Genomic DNA, 15,925 nt, shown 5'->3' on the forward strand with positions numbered 1-15,925 from the left:
GTGGCCACCAAAAATGGATATGAGCTGCTACCTGCTTACGTGTGCTGCACAGTTAGATTTGCTATTTTTTTCTTAGAATGTAAGACAACTGAAACAAGAGAACAGACAAATTATATTACACACAAAAAAAACACACACAAACACACATATATATATATATATATATATATATATATATATATATGCATGCATATTAACATACAGATCCTCCTTTTTATTAAAGTATTATTTACGTTAATTTTAAAAAATTATGTGCGTGCTTTTTCTCTTTGAACAAATACTGTACTGGAAAACATTTAAATCTTATTTTCTGCGATGTAGACTTAAATTATGATGGAGACCATTAAATAAATCCAGTCTCCTAATATCTACCTCAACTGATGATACAAGAAATAAATGCACAAAATCTGATGTTTTCAATTTAATGTTATTATAAATTATTTTTTGTTTGTATATGTATTTATGTGTGTGTGTGTGTGTGTGTGTGTGTGTGTGTGTGTGTGTGTATTTATTTAAAAAAAAAATACATATGGCAACAGTCATTTTCTAATGACTATGTAAATTAAATTTACCATTAACAGTTTAGAATTGTCTCCTGTCTATTTAAATTAAATAAAAATGAATACTAAATAAATTAAAAAAAATAAATAAATAAAATTGTAATTACAAAAATTACATTGTTGGTGACATTGTTGGCAGTTCCAACAATAAAATTGTAAATTTTAACCTGTTTTGTATGAATTGATATATTAATCATTGTCAATACACACAGAAGACAGCATATTCTATAGTTGTCTTAAAATTGATGTCAACATGGTTAATATAAGGGGAAACTTCTTTAATAAAGTTCAGTTATTTATCAGTGTCAAACTCTTCCAACAATGCTGACATCTGAGAACAGCTCCGTAAATATGAAGACTTAGTTAAGAAGCAACACATTCACCATCAAGGGAGCCAAATGTCAACTCACATTAGAGAAATGTCAAGCTATTAATATTCTTAGAAAGGAAAGATTGAAGATAGAAAGACAATCATCCTCCTGCTACCTTTTATCAGAAACAACATCTAGAAACTATGAAAAGCTGTGTTACAAAAAAGTCTGATTTCCTCAACAGACAGCTTTTGAATTATATCAAGGGAATTACATTAAATGCGTAATTGCATTTAATGTACTCTGACATTAGCTAAGGTAGTATTACAAATGCTAGATTTCATTTTGAAATTTTCAAAACCAAAAACAAAACAAAGAAACAACAAAATACAGGTCTCCATCGAGACTTTAAGACATCCTCCGAGTCGATCAACATGGGAATGCGGTAAAAGAAAACAAAAAAACATTGCAATTGTGGTGGATAACTGTCAATGCATACTCAGATATGCTGTATATCCGGTGGCTGCTTCAATGGAAATGTCCTTGACTTAAATTTAAAGGGTCCCCAAATTTTCAAGTAACAAGTGAAGCACCTAATTTCCTCTAAATATAGACAGGAAACCATGTCATATTGCCACCATCTATCATCTGTTACTATATCTGTTTAGAAATTGTAATACTGATTTCATGTTTCAGTTACATGAAGTAGAAGTACATTCACTCAAGCACTGCATGTAAGAAGAATTTTGAGATATTTTTAAGAATGTTTCACATTTCACATTGTGCAGCACAGCTTTGTTCTGTCGTCTCTCCATGCCCCATTTATCATCTCACATTTACCGTCACATTTATCTTTGAAGGAGACTCAAGAAAATCTAATATGGTCATATTTAATAATATAATAACATTTAATAATAAAGTCACACGGTCATTTGTTTGTGGAGTACTTTCACCTTTGATACTTTAAGTACATTTTGTTGCTTTTTTAGTTCTACCTAAATATGGGAGTACTTAAAAATTCAAGACTTTTACTTGTAACAGAGTACTTTCAAATTAATGCATGGATACTTTTATTTATTTTCATCCATGGAATAAGCTTCTTTACTGAAACAAAATAATGGAAACTTCATGTGCTTGGGGTCAGATTTTACATCAGTGTTGACTGGATGTGGACTGTGGTTACAGGTGCAAACTGAAAAATGTGACAGAGCTGTGAAGGGCTGTGGTTCTGTGGCTTCAGACTTCCCAGAGCTGTAACATACCAGTAAGTAAAAAGTAACCACACTTTGCTGCAAAATGCAAAGCACAAATTAGAAAAACTACCCTTAAGCGTCCTTTGGTTAGCTGCTAAAGTTGATGGCAACTAACCACCAACTGCTACTGGGTGCACTGTATGCCTACAAGATCTGCAAGAGTTAGGCCTATCTGGCAACGCAGGCAGCTTACACTCAGCTCATGGCATCCTAGTGGGTAGAGAGCAGAAGCTGCATGCAGCTTATGCTCAGGTGCACATTTCTCAGTGGTGAAGAAAGTATCAGATCCTTTACCTAAGTAAAAATACAATAATAGACTGTAATATATTAAATGTAAAAGCCCTGTATTCAATTTATTGTTTAATGAGTTAAAGTACCTTAGAATTATCTGAACATTAAAAAAAAGCACTCAATGCAACTGTAAGTGTGTAAGTACAGTTTATCTGTTGCAACCATATACTATAAATGAAGATGGATGTAGTCTCTGTGACATCACCCATAGGTTTCTAAAGAGCGATTTTGAAGCTCAAAGGGGGCAGCTCCATTATCACCATTTTGTCAGTGCCTGACCCTCCCAAGCTTCCAGCTAATCCAAAAATAGGCAAAGAGTTACCATACAGTTGTCATGAAAAGGGAAATTAGCTATGGAGGCCAAAACTGTTTTTTGTTACCAGGCTGTATAACACGTATAACATGTTTCAGCTGTAAGGTAGGGCAGTTTAGCATGGGAGTCTATGGGGATTGACTTGCTGTTGGAGCCAGCCTCACACTGTCATTCGAAGAACTGCAGTTTTTGGCACGTACGTGTCGGCTTAATTTTCAGCCTCGGAGGTTGCTGCTTGGTTGAAACTGGCGAAGTGGTCAATTTTTAACACATTTGAATACTGTTTGGTAGTTTGATCTACAAACATATTCTGTAAGTTAATTTTTTTTTCTCTGTAAAATCTACATTTTAAAGTAGCTGTCAAGTAAATATAGTGGAATGAAAAGTACAGGTAACACTTAGAAATTTAGCATTTAGAAGTAGTATAAAAACATTTAATGGTTTATAACTCACTGCAGTCCCCATTTTGAAGTGAAATGTTAAAATATGATGGAGTAGAGGTATAAAGTGGCATGAAATATAAACACTCAAAGTGGAGTATTGGACATGATTACATGTTTTTGTATGTTAATAGATCAAGTCTTTTTCTCCTTAAATAACTTGGAAAACTTTTTTTTTTTCTTCAGCATGATTCTATTTTTCTATGTTCTAAATAAGTGCCCTGGACATACCCTTTATCCTATTCTTAGCCTTAAAAAATAAAGTTTAAGAACAAATAGATTTCAGTAAAAGGTGTGAAATCATAGAATAATCTTGAGAATGAAATGTAATATAATACCAAACTGTTAAAAGATGTAAAAAAAAAAAAAAGTCATAAATACAAACTAACGTATAGTTAGATATCCAATCACATTATCATGAATCACGTGAAACGGTCTATTTATTCTGTTATAATGTGTAAAACATATAATGAATTAAATTTATGCTCCTTGGGTTCATGAATGGTAATTTTGCATTGTTTCATTCTATAACTTTTTCTTATGGCCATATTTAGCTTTTGGCAGTAAATTATTATTTTATGGCTGTGTGAAAGGACAGAATCAAGATCAAGATGCCCAGTATACGTCAAGTTTAGCAGAATTGCATATATGTTATATTATTATATATAATATAATATAATATATATATATATATATATATTATATTATTTATATTATTATAACGGGTGAAATGTTTAATTTCCACCCACTGAACAGTCAAATATTATGGCAAAACATTCTGACTGTTAATCTCACATGACGTGTGACTCGTACAGAGGAGTTTTGACCACGCATTTCACATTTATCAGTGAAGCAATCAGAGTTTAAGTATAACTGGCTCAACCATCAGCTTGTGAGATGAGCTAGCTTGGAAGAAGCAAAGCCACAAACCTCTGGGTTGGGTTTATGAAAACAAGTCTTCTATCTACGCAGGAAATAGTGATCTCATACTTGCCTCTGCCTCAGATGCGTTCTCAGGAAACATGAAAGTGTCGGCTCCTAACTATGTTTATTAGAATTTATTTGAAGAAAAAAATAGTTTTGTATGTTAACTGAAGCTTTCATTTATTTATAGTGCATTATCAACACAGGAAATCCGTGAATTTTATATTATCTTTTTTATTATTATCATTTCATCAAACTGAATAAAAAGTTAAAGGGCACTCTCAGCAGCAGCCATTCCTGTGTTCAGGGTCTCACAATGTGGTCCCCCCCCCCCCCCACACATACACACACACACATAGACACAACATGGCTAAGATATGCTACCTCATACTGTAACAGGACAAAAGTCTCCATGTAAAATTTGGTGCATAAACCAATGGACCACCTTCAGATTTCAGCATTCAGTTAAAATTACTGTCTTAAATGACAAAAACGTATAAAATTAACTAAATTGACTATTGTATTGTTAATTTATTTCTCTCAACAAATACCAGGAAAAGACTGAAACCAACGATGAATTGATCGTAGTAACTAGTGTTGTCACCTAAAAACTATTAAAAGCACACCAATGAGGACAGTCACTGTAGTTTATTTAGACTAGTGCAAGTGCACCAAATCTCTCACTGAAAATAGTCCCCTGACCCTAAAAAAACATAATATACCCTTGGTTGAGTAAAGGTAGCTAAAAATACACCACCCACCTGAAATTTGAATTTGAAAAACAAAGCAAAAAAAAAAACAAAACTGAAAGTATACGCATGAGATATATGTAGTGCTCAAGGCAGGGAAGGGAAGTCCGTTGGTTTTGATCTATTTCATGGGATTTGTTGACTATTCATTAATGTTCAAAAAGAAAAGAAAAGTAAAAAAAGGAAAGGAAAAGAAAAGAAAAAAATAAGGAAGAAAAACAGAAACAAAACTCTCCAATGAACCAACATTAATGGAAATAATTATGTAAATGCATTAATTATGGATGCAAAGGTTACTTCTTTTAATTTAATTTAATGTATTATTTCATTTTATTATTAAAATTATATATATATATATATATATATATATATATAATATGTAATATTAAAGAATATTTTTATAATATAGTATCCTAATATAATAAATTATAAAATACATTATAATATAAAAATATATTTTAATGATAAAAAAGAGTAAGAAAGAGTATTATCTATATAGGATATGTTTGAACTATAAAGTGTAGCATTTAATCATGTTCAGAGATGGAAAATAGTTTTGTTTTGTGTTTTATCTTTTACTTTTTTTAATTTCTGTAATTGGGAGTCACACTGACTGTAGGTTAGGGTTGTGAAGGTTATGGGGTTGTTGAATAAGGGAAAAGGAAGATGAAAGTTTTACTTTAACATGGCCTTTGTTGTCATACAGCAAATATTGTTCAGGAAAGGAACAAATGTGCCCACATCTGTTTTTGTATGTCTTGTCTATAATTCTTCACCGTTATTATTATTATTATTATTATTATTATTATTATTATTATTAGTAGTAGTAGTAGTAGTAGTAGTAGTAGTAGTAGTAGTAGTATTACTTTTAATCATTTATTTGTTTGTTTGTTTGTTTTTCTCTATTCTATGTAACTGGGATACATAAGATGTTCACATCTGTTATTGAAATTGTAAAATAAAATTTGGTCACAGCAAAAGGTAATAACTGATGTTTATTCAATAATTACTTACAAAAAGTTAACTTGTGTGCACATGCAATAACATTGTAACATGAGTTTATTTGTTGGAACAAAAATACTCAGAGTGCAGGAATGACCATGTAAATATGCTGTAGCCTAGTTACTAGAAGAGAGGAGACCTGTTGTAGTGGGTACCGTCAGGCCGAGGTAGAGCAATGTACTTGAATTTAAATGGTAATTAGATGGTACTACATGATTTACACTATCATAGTTGGTGACAATTACATACCTGTGGTTTGTGTTTTTTTACAGTGGGTTCAGGTCTGTATAGCAGGTACTGACTGATTCTTCTGTTAATGCAGCAAAACCAACCATGAAATCAATCATTAAACAATATGTAGTGTTAAACTGGGCAATAAATTAAAGGTAAGTTTGTTGTCATATTGTTAATATAAATATTTCATATTTTCATTTTAGTTTTTATTTTAAAACTAGTTATTTACATTTCACTTTCTCTGGTTTGTATTTAATAACAGAAGACATTTTACATGTCACAATAGAGAAGCTGGTGTAAATAATTAAATTAATGATGGCTGAATTCCATTTAGCTGTGTCAGTTACAGGGTCCTCATCTTTAATATAGCTCTATTATTCTATTACACTGTCATGGCTTACTGGGACATTTGAATGGACCACAGCCTTTAATATCTTAGTATTTTTTCTTTTCTTTTTTTTTTTTTTGTTAGTAAAAATAAAAAATGTAGCTTTGCATGATTGGGTTTATTTCTCTGATCCAATCTAAGGTAGCATGTTTGTGTGCATGTCTGGTAGGTGGTTGTGTGTTACTTTGAAACTGATAAGCCTGCTCTGAATCTAAAGGCTTGACAGGAAGCGGGGTGATAAAAACAAGCATGCATCACTCACTTGTGCATATCATAGCACATTCTTGCCACTAAGAGAAAAATTAAGAATTACAAATGATTATTAATTTTATGGCCTAATATAAGGTGTTTTTAGTGAGAAAATAAAATTATTCATTTTAAAGCCTGTCTGCATTATCAGAAACTGTATATTATCTGTAAATAGGAAATGTTTTCATTTAAAGAATTATAGTGTTATCATTGAATTGAAAATGTATTAAAACTCACAAGTATAAAAGTTATGGTAAGAGCTAAAAATGCCCCTTTCACTGTGTCTTAATCTATATTCCATTTATAGAGTATATTTTAATGTACTTTATATTTTCAAAATAAGCAGAAAATAAGGTGATGGTGTTTCGTAATAGATCACACCTCACAGAAAGGCTTCAGTTTAGTTTTGAATCTGGACACGACTGATCTCAGAATGTCAGGCTCGTTGTCCCAGAGAACAGGACCAGAAACATTCTCATTGGTCTGGATCCCATAACCCAATGACCTTAGATGTCTGACTTTTGTCAAGAAGCAAATTGGAAATTTTTTACATTTACATTACATTTGCTTATTTGCCAGGCGCCTTTATCCAAAGCAACTTAAAAGTGAGGAACATCACTGGAGCTGTAGTGCAGTGCACAAGTGCACCAAAAATGCATTTTAAGTGCTTTAAGGTGTTAGAGGTGTTAGAGCAGAGGAGGTGCTCTCAGAAGGGATCAGCAGAAACAAGGTTTCTAGAAACAGGCTTGACATCACATACTGAGCTCAAGTTTGTGCTTTCTTTATAAATATATTCACAAACACACTGTAACCGAGGTGTATGACCTGATGATGAAAAATCAACTGATCATAATTAAAAACAGGTCTGTCTTCTTATAGGTCCCTGTGAAAAAATGCCTGCCAATCAAAGTGGGAGTAATAGCAGTTTCCAAAGCTTGTTCTTTCCAAATTCAATTTTTCTTTGATTTCCATTTATACAATGGATTATGCCTACACGATGACAGCTGGACTTGATGAATGAGAGAAGTGATGCATCCTTGACCTGGTCTTATCTGAGAGGTTCAGAGAATTGGCAACTGATGGCAGCTATGATTTTAGAGAGGAGGGAGGCAAAGATACCATTTGGTGGGGGCGGTGGAGGAATGAGTAATGTTTTGAAGGTGGAAAATAGTTTCTGAGTGTCTGTGTTGCTACTGATCTTATCATTGTAGGAAGCAGTTGTAAAATGTATCTCACAAATACAGTTATTACTATGCAGATATAGGTTTTACATATGATCAGGTTGTAAAACATGATGCATTGTTTCGGATTAAACTGCCCGCAGTGTATAAGGTAATTGAAATTTGCCCACAAACTACATAACTACAATTAAGACACTGCTCAAGAATTAATACAATAAATTAATTGATGGTACCGGTGACAGAAGCCATTGTGCATAAAGAATGATAATACTACTGCAATTTTACTTGGTAAAATTTTGAGTGAAGGGATTTTATTAATAGCGCACACTAAAATGCCCTTAAAGGCTGTGGGGAGGTTTTTTTAAAACCATGTTTGCACCACTAGGTGGCAGAAAGAGTCAACTGGTTTTAATGAAAATTTTGGGGGGAAGTGTATAAAATCTATACTATTTAAAGCCTTGTTTCTACTTCATGTGGGAGGCAGAGTAACTCATGCTGTTTGATTTGTTACTGCAAGGTAAATGAAAAAGGTGCCAGCACTTAATTTCCTTCCCCCTCCTGCCTTAAACTACTTTTCTAAATTTCATTTTCCTGGCCTTGTGTCTGGTCCAGCCCGATGCCAACCTTTTTTAAACGGAAAGAGAGAAATTACAGCGGCCACACATAATGAGAGTTGGTGAAATTAAAAACATCTGTCTGATCAGCTTCTCTCCATAATGAAGACAGAGTGGACCAGGTAGAGGAATGGAGGGCAGTCCGTGCTCAGATCCTGTAAATGAAGAGCTGTTCATACAGGGCTCCTGTACTAATCGTCGCCATGTTTGCAGCAGAAATACAGTTTAAAATGTACCACTGATATCCACACCTCAGAGCACCTCAGGGATCATGTTTTGTAAGGTTTCTTTCACTGCATCTGCCGGGTTCAAGATAATGTTGCCTGTATAGTCCAGATATGGTGCTCAAACAGCCCACACAGTACACACACATTACATACTATATATATATATATATATATATATATATATATATATATATATATATATATATACGACACCTTGTTTAAGTACATCAAAATGTCAAAAACCCAATATAAAACATTTACTTACTTACAGATGAATAATTGAATAAAAATGAATTGATCTTGAATAAAAATAACAAACAGTCATATAATATGAAGTGCAGTCATGGTAGACCTAGATCAGACATTCTCCTCTGTGTTTTGGTATGACAGTTTTTCAGGTGATGTTTTCTTCTTTTGTGGTATTCTACAAAAACTGTAGTCCTTCCAATAAACTTCAATCTAGACCCAGCTGAAGTTACACATCCTCCAATGATCACAGCATGGTGGTCAGTATTATTGTGCTTCAATTTGCCTGTGGAGGGATGATGGTGGTGTTGGATTCTTGTCAAATACTTGAATTACTGCCGTCCAGAATACTACACCCATCACTGACAGTCACTAATACCAAATACACACACAGAGATTATAGTAGTTATAGACAGTAGTTACTCAGACAAAATTAAAGCAATCCACAGCCATAATACATAAAAACACCGGCTACATGTGTAGATCATCATCTTATATGTTTATCAGCCATGTCATATGATTGCTCTTGGCTACAATGTCTATTCAGGCAATGATGGACCTGTTATTCATTTTAACACCATATAATAGGTTTTTGTTATAACAATGCACCAACTTATCTTGTTGTTGTTAAGACAAGTTAGTTTTAATGAGATAAGTTGGTTCTGAGAAATAATGAGAAAGTTCTGTGATATAACAAGATAAAGTTATACATTGTTGTGACAAGAAAAGTTTCTTGTTAAAACAGAATAAATTGAAATCTAGTACTTGGCAACAATACAAGAAAATAATGTAAAAATATCTCATAACTGGAAAAGATCTTGTAAAAATGAGAAAAAGGAAAAGTTTCTCGCTTTAAAGGGAAAGTGAGGAAAATGTATTTTTGTTGTGGTAGCAGACATAGGTCAGCTGCACATTTAGTTTGTGTCTGTACACAAATACTCTAGAAACAGATGTGTGCTATACATCTGCAGCTCTGACAAGTCGGAGAAAATCAGGGTTTTCCCAGCGTTCAGGTGTGCAATGCCAAATCACTGGAGTATTTTACTTCAATTATTTTCGTGTAGGTGGAAGAGCTAACACAAGACGGGTTGGTCTACTTTCCTGGATCAAGGTCGGCAGAAGGGAGAACCACAGAACCTACAGAGCCCACCCAATACCATGGAGCCATCACAGCAGCCAGAAACAGAAGCACATCCCCTCACAGCAACAGGAACTGGGCTTTCCAGACAACAGCGTGGCAGGGTGTGATGACGAGGAGGCCTATAGACACTTGCATGCATCTTTGGTCCTCATAGTAGGAAATTAGGACAAAAGGAGGAATTTGGATTTGAGCTGTTTTGTAGAAAAATAAAATTTTGATTTTTTCTATCCTATTTTCAGCACTTTGGTTTATATTGTAATTTGACCTGTGCTTAGCAAGATGGTTATTCCTTATATACACAGCTTTCCTGATAACCCTAAAATATCAATTATTTACTAAAGACAAAGTGAGACTGAAAATGCGTTGGATTTGAATTGTAGAAGACCTTTATACAATACCAGTAATTTGTCCTGATTTGTTGTTTACTTCATGGAGTCTATTGGAGCTTCTTCAAAAGCAGAATTATAACACAAACTGTAGCTAAATATATTGTGTATTTTACATCTCCCCACCAGCATCAAGCAGCATCGTTATGGCTTTATGCTTTGCAGTTCAGCATGATGTAACAACCCATGTTGTGGAAGTAAAATTGCTGTTGTTTGAGCTTATTTAAAAAAAATTGCAAATGTATATTGTTCACAGCATCCAGCTTCAAAATAGGTTCATGCTCATACACACATTTAATTGGATGCAGCCTATCACCAGCCTGCTGTCTCTATCTTTTCAGGAACTTCACTCTGACAAAGAAAAGGCAAAGATAAAGAAGGAGGAGGACAAAGTAAAGGAGGCAGAAAGAGGCATAAGAAGCAGTTGAAGGAGCAGAAGCAGCAGAAGGAGCACGAGATGAAAGACAAAATGGAAAGAGAGATGAAGGAGAAGAGAGGGCTAACATACTTTTCCCTTTAACCCTCACCCCCAACCCCTACCAACATCCCAGTTCCCTCCACCCTCCTCACCCTCCTATCTCCTCTCCCATCCTCCCTCTCTCTCAACCCTGTCAACCTCATCCCAACTCCCCCCACCCTCTTACATCTTTCCCTACTGCCCTCACTTCTTTACCCAACACCAAAACCTGTATCCATCGACCCTTTCTCAAAAAAAAAAAGTAATCAAATATCAAGCTAATTTAATTTACTTCTGTCTTCATGAATACAGAGAGAGTAAAAACACACGTTCAGCAACCTGACAGCAAAGGTTTCAGATATTTACTGTGTCTATAACTTCCTATAAACTGATGATCCACTATTTTCACCTTAGTACAATATGCAGTGTTTCCAGAGTAGGTTTTACTGCAGTTGATACATTTCATATGTCACAGAAACACCAGTGATATACTAATTTAGTTCTGCATCAAAGTGTTTGGATAAATATGTATTTGTCTCAGATCCTTAGTGAAGGTTAGAGATTTCGTTTAATTTTTAACCTTCCCTTCAAATGATGGTTGGTTTTCATGAACCTGAATACTTTTATGTAAAAAAACAAAAAAAAAACAAAAACAACACTGAGGCATTCAGGGAACACACACACACACACACACACACACACACACACACACACACCAGCCAAGGCTCTACAATCTTCCAATTTTGCAATTGTAACAACAGAAAAAACATAAGTTACAACTGAATACTGAAAAAAATTTAAGTTCAAATAGGTTTAACTCATTTATTCATTTTAATTAATCCTGTTGCCTGTGTTCAGAAAATATCAAAAAAGATCTTTTTCTTGTTTTCATTGTTTCACAACATCGAATCACTGTGAAGGTTTGACACTGATCAACAGAAAGAACCGGACTACTTCTTCCATAACTATGTCATCTTTAAAAGGTCTCTCATGTGAAAGCAGACAGTCCAAACATTAAGTATTCATTGCTGTAGAACTGACGATAGTATACTTTGTCTTTTGTACAGTAGAAACTCCCTGCCAATGACAAAATCATAAAACTCAATGTTGTTTGGAAGGCCAGGTGTCTCACCACTAGAGAGCACTGTAATCCTGCTGTTTCCCCAGTTGGTATCATGAAGTGACAAGAGTGCGAGAGGTTTGGCAAAGGTCAACAACATCATCCTCTGATGTGGGTTTAATGTCATTAGTGCCGTTTTAAAGTCACTGTAGAATGAGCTACATTTTTTTTTATCAATGCAGAGCTGGTATGTGGAGGTGTTTGTGCTGCAGAGACACCCAGGCAGCATGGCTTTGGTTGCATTCAAGGAGCCCGAACAAGCCGGTGCATGCACTTTGTTGTTCAGTGGTCCCTGGTTTGGAGGAAGGCAGGGGTCTGCTCAGCTCCGGGAAAATACAAACATCAAAAATATATTCTTGGATTCTTGGGGAACTCAGGGATGCAGAGCCAAGCTAATAAAGGGAGCGGATAAATGTTGACTCATCTTGTAGAAGAAGGTTGTACAGTACATAATCACTATATGAGGCTGCTAGTCACTCAAGTCTCTTGGTTTACACTCTTTCCCCATGAGTATTGTCTTAAAATAGACTTGGATCATTAAGAGATTAAAGCTTAACAATTTATTATCTTAAAATTATAATGTGTCACATTAAAATGTCTACAATTGACTAGATCTATGTTATATATTTTTGAGTTATGTTCTTACATTATCCAAAATGTTTCCAGCAATTATCAAACCAGAGAAATAGTGATTTTAATCATGTAATGGTCCACTTCATTTAGTCGCCTGTCAATGACGTCATATCTCCTATGCACGTGTCAGCTTCTTGGTTCACCTGAATGTTTTTCAGCAAAGACTGAAAAAAAAAGTTGTGGCTGCTTGCCAGAAGCTCAAAATTGACATTTATCCTATTTTAAGCCACATGTTATGATACACTTTTGACACCTTGGTCATTTTCAACTATATACTTTAACTGGGTGAAAGAAAGGCAAATGGCAGCTCAGGTCCCATCCACTCAAGGATGTCCATGTATCTGCTCCAAAATGCCCTGTGTCCACTGAGGAGCATCTGCAAATCACTGATTTTTAAAGTGAAAATGCTTTATTCATTTTTTCCTTTAAACCCCTGGTCTGTTTGTTATGGAGAGGAGGACACCTCTGAGGACAATTTGGCTGCCAGTAAAAAACTTAATAAAACTTAATAAATTAGTAGCTACTTAATTAGATATGCAGTCTTAGCTCCCAGGCCTTCCCTGATGTCCTTTGTCCGCCGTACAGCATTGGTGAAACACTGACTTTAAATGTGAAACTGCTTTCACTGCTTTTAACGGTTACAGTGACTGGGTCTGTTTGTTGTGGAGAGGAGGAGACCTCTGTGGATATTTCAGCTCCAGGTAAAAACTTCCTGAACCACTGACACTAAACTAATCCAAACCATGAGAAGCTGATGAACAAGTCCCATGATCCCACACTAATTTCATGATGTCACCAAACGCCATCTTTTGTTATTGTTTTGATTGAAAGACTCCTAGAGACAGAAGTTACATACTGTGCATTTGATGTCTGCGGTAATAGGTAGTGTTTGTGTAGAGAAAACTTGCATACAGATCATATCACAATATTGTATTCTGTTGTATATGATTTATACATTTTTAGTTGAGTAATGCATATTAGTTTGGTTTATGCACACAGGCGTAAATGTATGCATATTTCTGGTGCCTTGTGCAATCTGTTTGACACGTGCTATATGTGCTGGTTTCCTGCTTGTATGAGCTAAACTAGACATAAAAGCCAGGCTTTGTTTCACAGAGACGCTTCATGATGCTGTGGGTTGAGGGGGAAGAATAATAACGTGGATGAAAGACTGAAAGAATTTCACACTCTGTCAGTGTGATCATCAGACCGAGAGTCATCATTTCCTGTTGTTCATCTGCCTTTTTTATCCACTGCCTGGGTGAAAATAATAAGGTTGCAGTAGCCAGACAGCTAACAAAGTCAGTGTTAACATGTCCCACAAGGAAGAACCCTCATTATTCTTGTTCAAGAGCCTTTAAAAATTGGAACCTAGACAAAAGATAATAGAGTGCCTAAACTCATATCCAGCTTGAGCCCCACCTTATATTTCTGCATTATTCATCTTCTGCCCTGCTGAGAACTAAATAAGCATCTTCAACATGTTTATCATTGCCATTACATGACATAATTGGAATAATGCTAATTATGAATCTGTGTCAGACCAGACACCAGGGTAAAAGAGGTGATAGGATGATCATTAATCTTTGATTGCCAATTATCATTAATGATTTATGTACCTCAGCCTAATGCTGGGTCTGACTTGAGCTAACGTGAGGCCACAAAGAGCTGCTTTGGAAATGTTTCCTCTAATTTGCGGGTGCATCACACATGCTGGCTGAAAGTAACTGAGAGTGGTGTTCATCACTTTAATTGCCTTGCCCTTCAAGTCAATTTGGTCTTACAATGGTTCGGCAGTTTCTGTGGGGGTGTTTCTTTTTCAATTTCGCCTCTCTGCTGTCACGGTCACCTAGCCCTATGTGTTCAGATAGCAGAGGGGAAATGGATCTGATTGGGTAGATCTTTTACCGCTGTAGTGTCTTCGTTAGAAACCCCTCCATTTCCATATCTGGCTAACTAGCCTATTACCGTAGTCACAGAGTGTAAATTCCAAGGCCAATAAGATTGTAACTGGTTAAATGAGTTATTTGTAAGTTTTGCTATTGTTACATAGCAAGCATTAGCATTAACAGCTGTTTAGTTACTCGTGTAGAGGAAACGCGAGTTTGGAATTAAACTTTATTCCTTTATTCAGCAACAGGCGGTCTCCAGTGTTGGAAAGCAACCCCAAACTCTATGCTAACCAGCTAGCCCCAGCTTGTCTTGTCACTTTCTGATAGCATCTCACTGCAGCCTCACTGCCCTGAGTAGCTGCTCAGAGGATCTATTATCTGGTCTTGTTAACACAACGATGGCTGAAGCTCTTCGCAAGCAACAATCACCTCCACCTACTACTGCCAAGAAACCACATTCAGTAGCAGAGAAAACTTACAAATAGCCCCTCAGCATATGGGGTCACAGGTTATACAAAAAAAAGCACTAACACAGCCATCATGAAGTCAGTGGCATGCAACTACTTTTACAGAATGTAGAATCCTGTATTTTCTTGAGGACTCATAGCATTTAGTAACTGACAAACAGCCTAAGTGCACATACATTACACTGCTACATTAACAGCTACACTGATTCTCCCTCTCTCTGTCTCTCTCTCTCTCTGTCTCGCTCTCTCTCTCTCGGTAGAAGCTGAGACATTGACAGCTAAATAAAGGGCTCGGGGCTTAGTGAACATTCACAAGCACCCTTTGATATCTTTCAACCTCTGTTTTTTTTCCTCTTTTCAAAAAGTTCATATAATGCTGGGAGGAGGGAGTGGTTGTGTTTGTCTTAAGAGGAATCAGTGTTGGAGGCATTGTAAAAATGGTGACCAGGTGTTTTCATATGATTTGGTGTTGTTTTTCAGCCAAGCTGTTAATTTTTTTAATTTGAATGATCTGTTAGTAAATTTAGCCAGTGGGTAATGGATACCTTAGTTCTGTCTTTCCAGTTCAGTAGTATGGTCTTTTTTGCGATGGGTAATCATATCAATACAAAAGGTTTGTGCTGGGAGGATATATGAAGTGTAGAGAGGTCACCAAGTAATGCAGTTATTGGGCAAATGAGTATGCTGAAGCTAAGCATCTCAGATAGCCTGCTCATGACCTCAGACCAGATGTTTTGGATCAGTCAACAGAGCCAGAGGGCAAGGAATAACTGTCTATTGAGGTTGAGCAGTGTAAACATGTATTATTTTGGCTAAAGCCCATGCAGTAGAGTTTGTGGGTAGTGAT

Source organism: Trachinotus anak, unplaced genomic scaffold (assembly GCF_046630095.1).
Source record: "Trachinotus anak isolate AG129_WGS33_773 ecotype Australia unplaced genomic scaffold, CSIRO_AGI_Tana_v1 ptg000004l, whole genome shotgun sequence".
In the NCBI taxonomy this organism is placed as follows: Eukaryota; Metazoa; Chordata; class Actinopteri; order Carangiformes; family Carangidae; genus Trachinotus; species Trachinotus anak.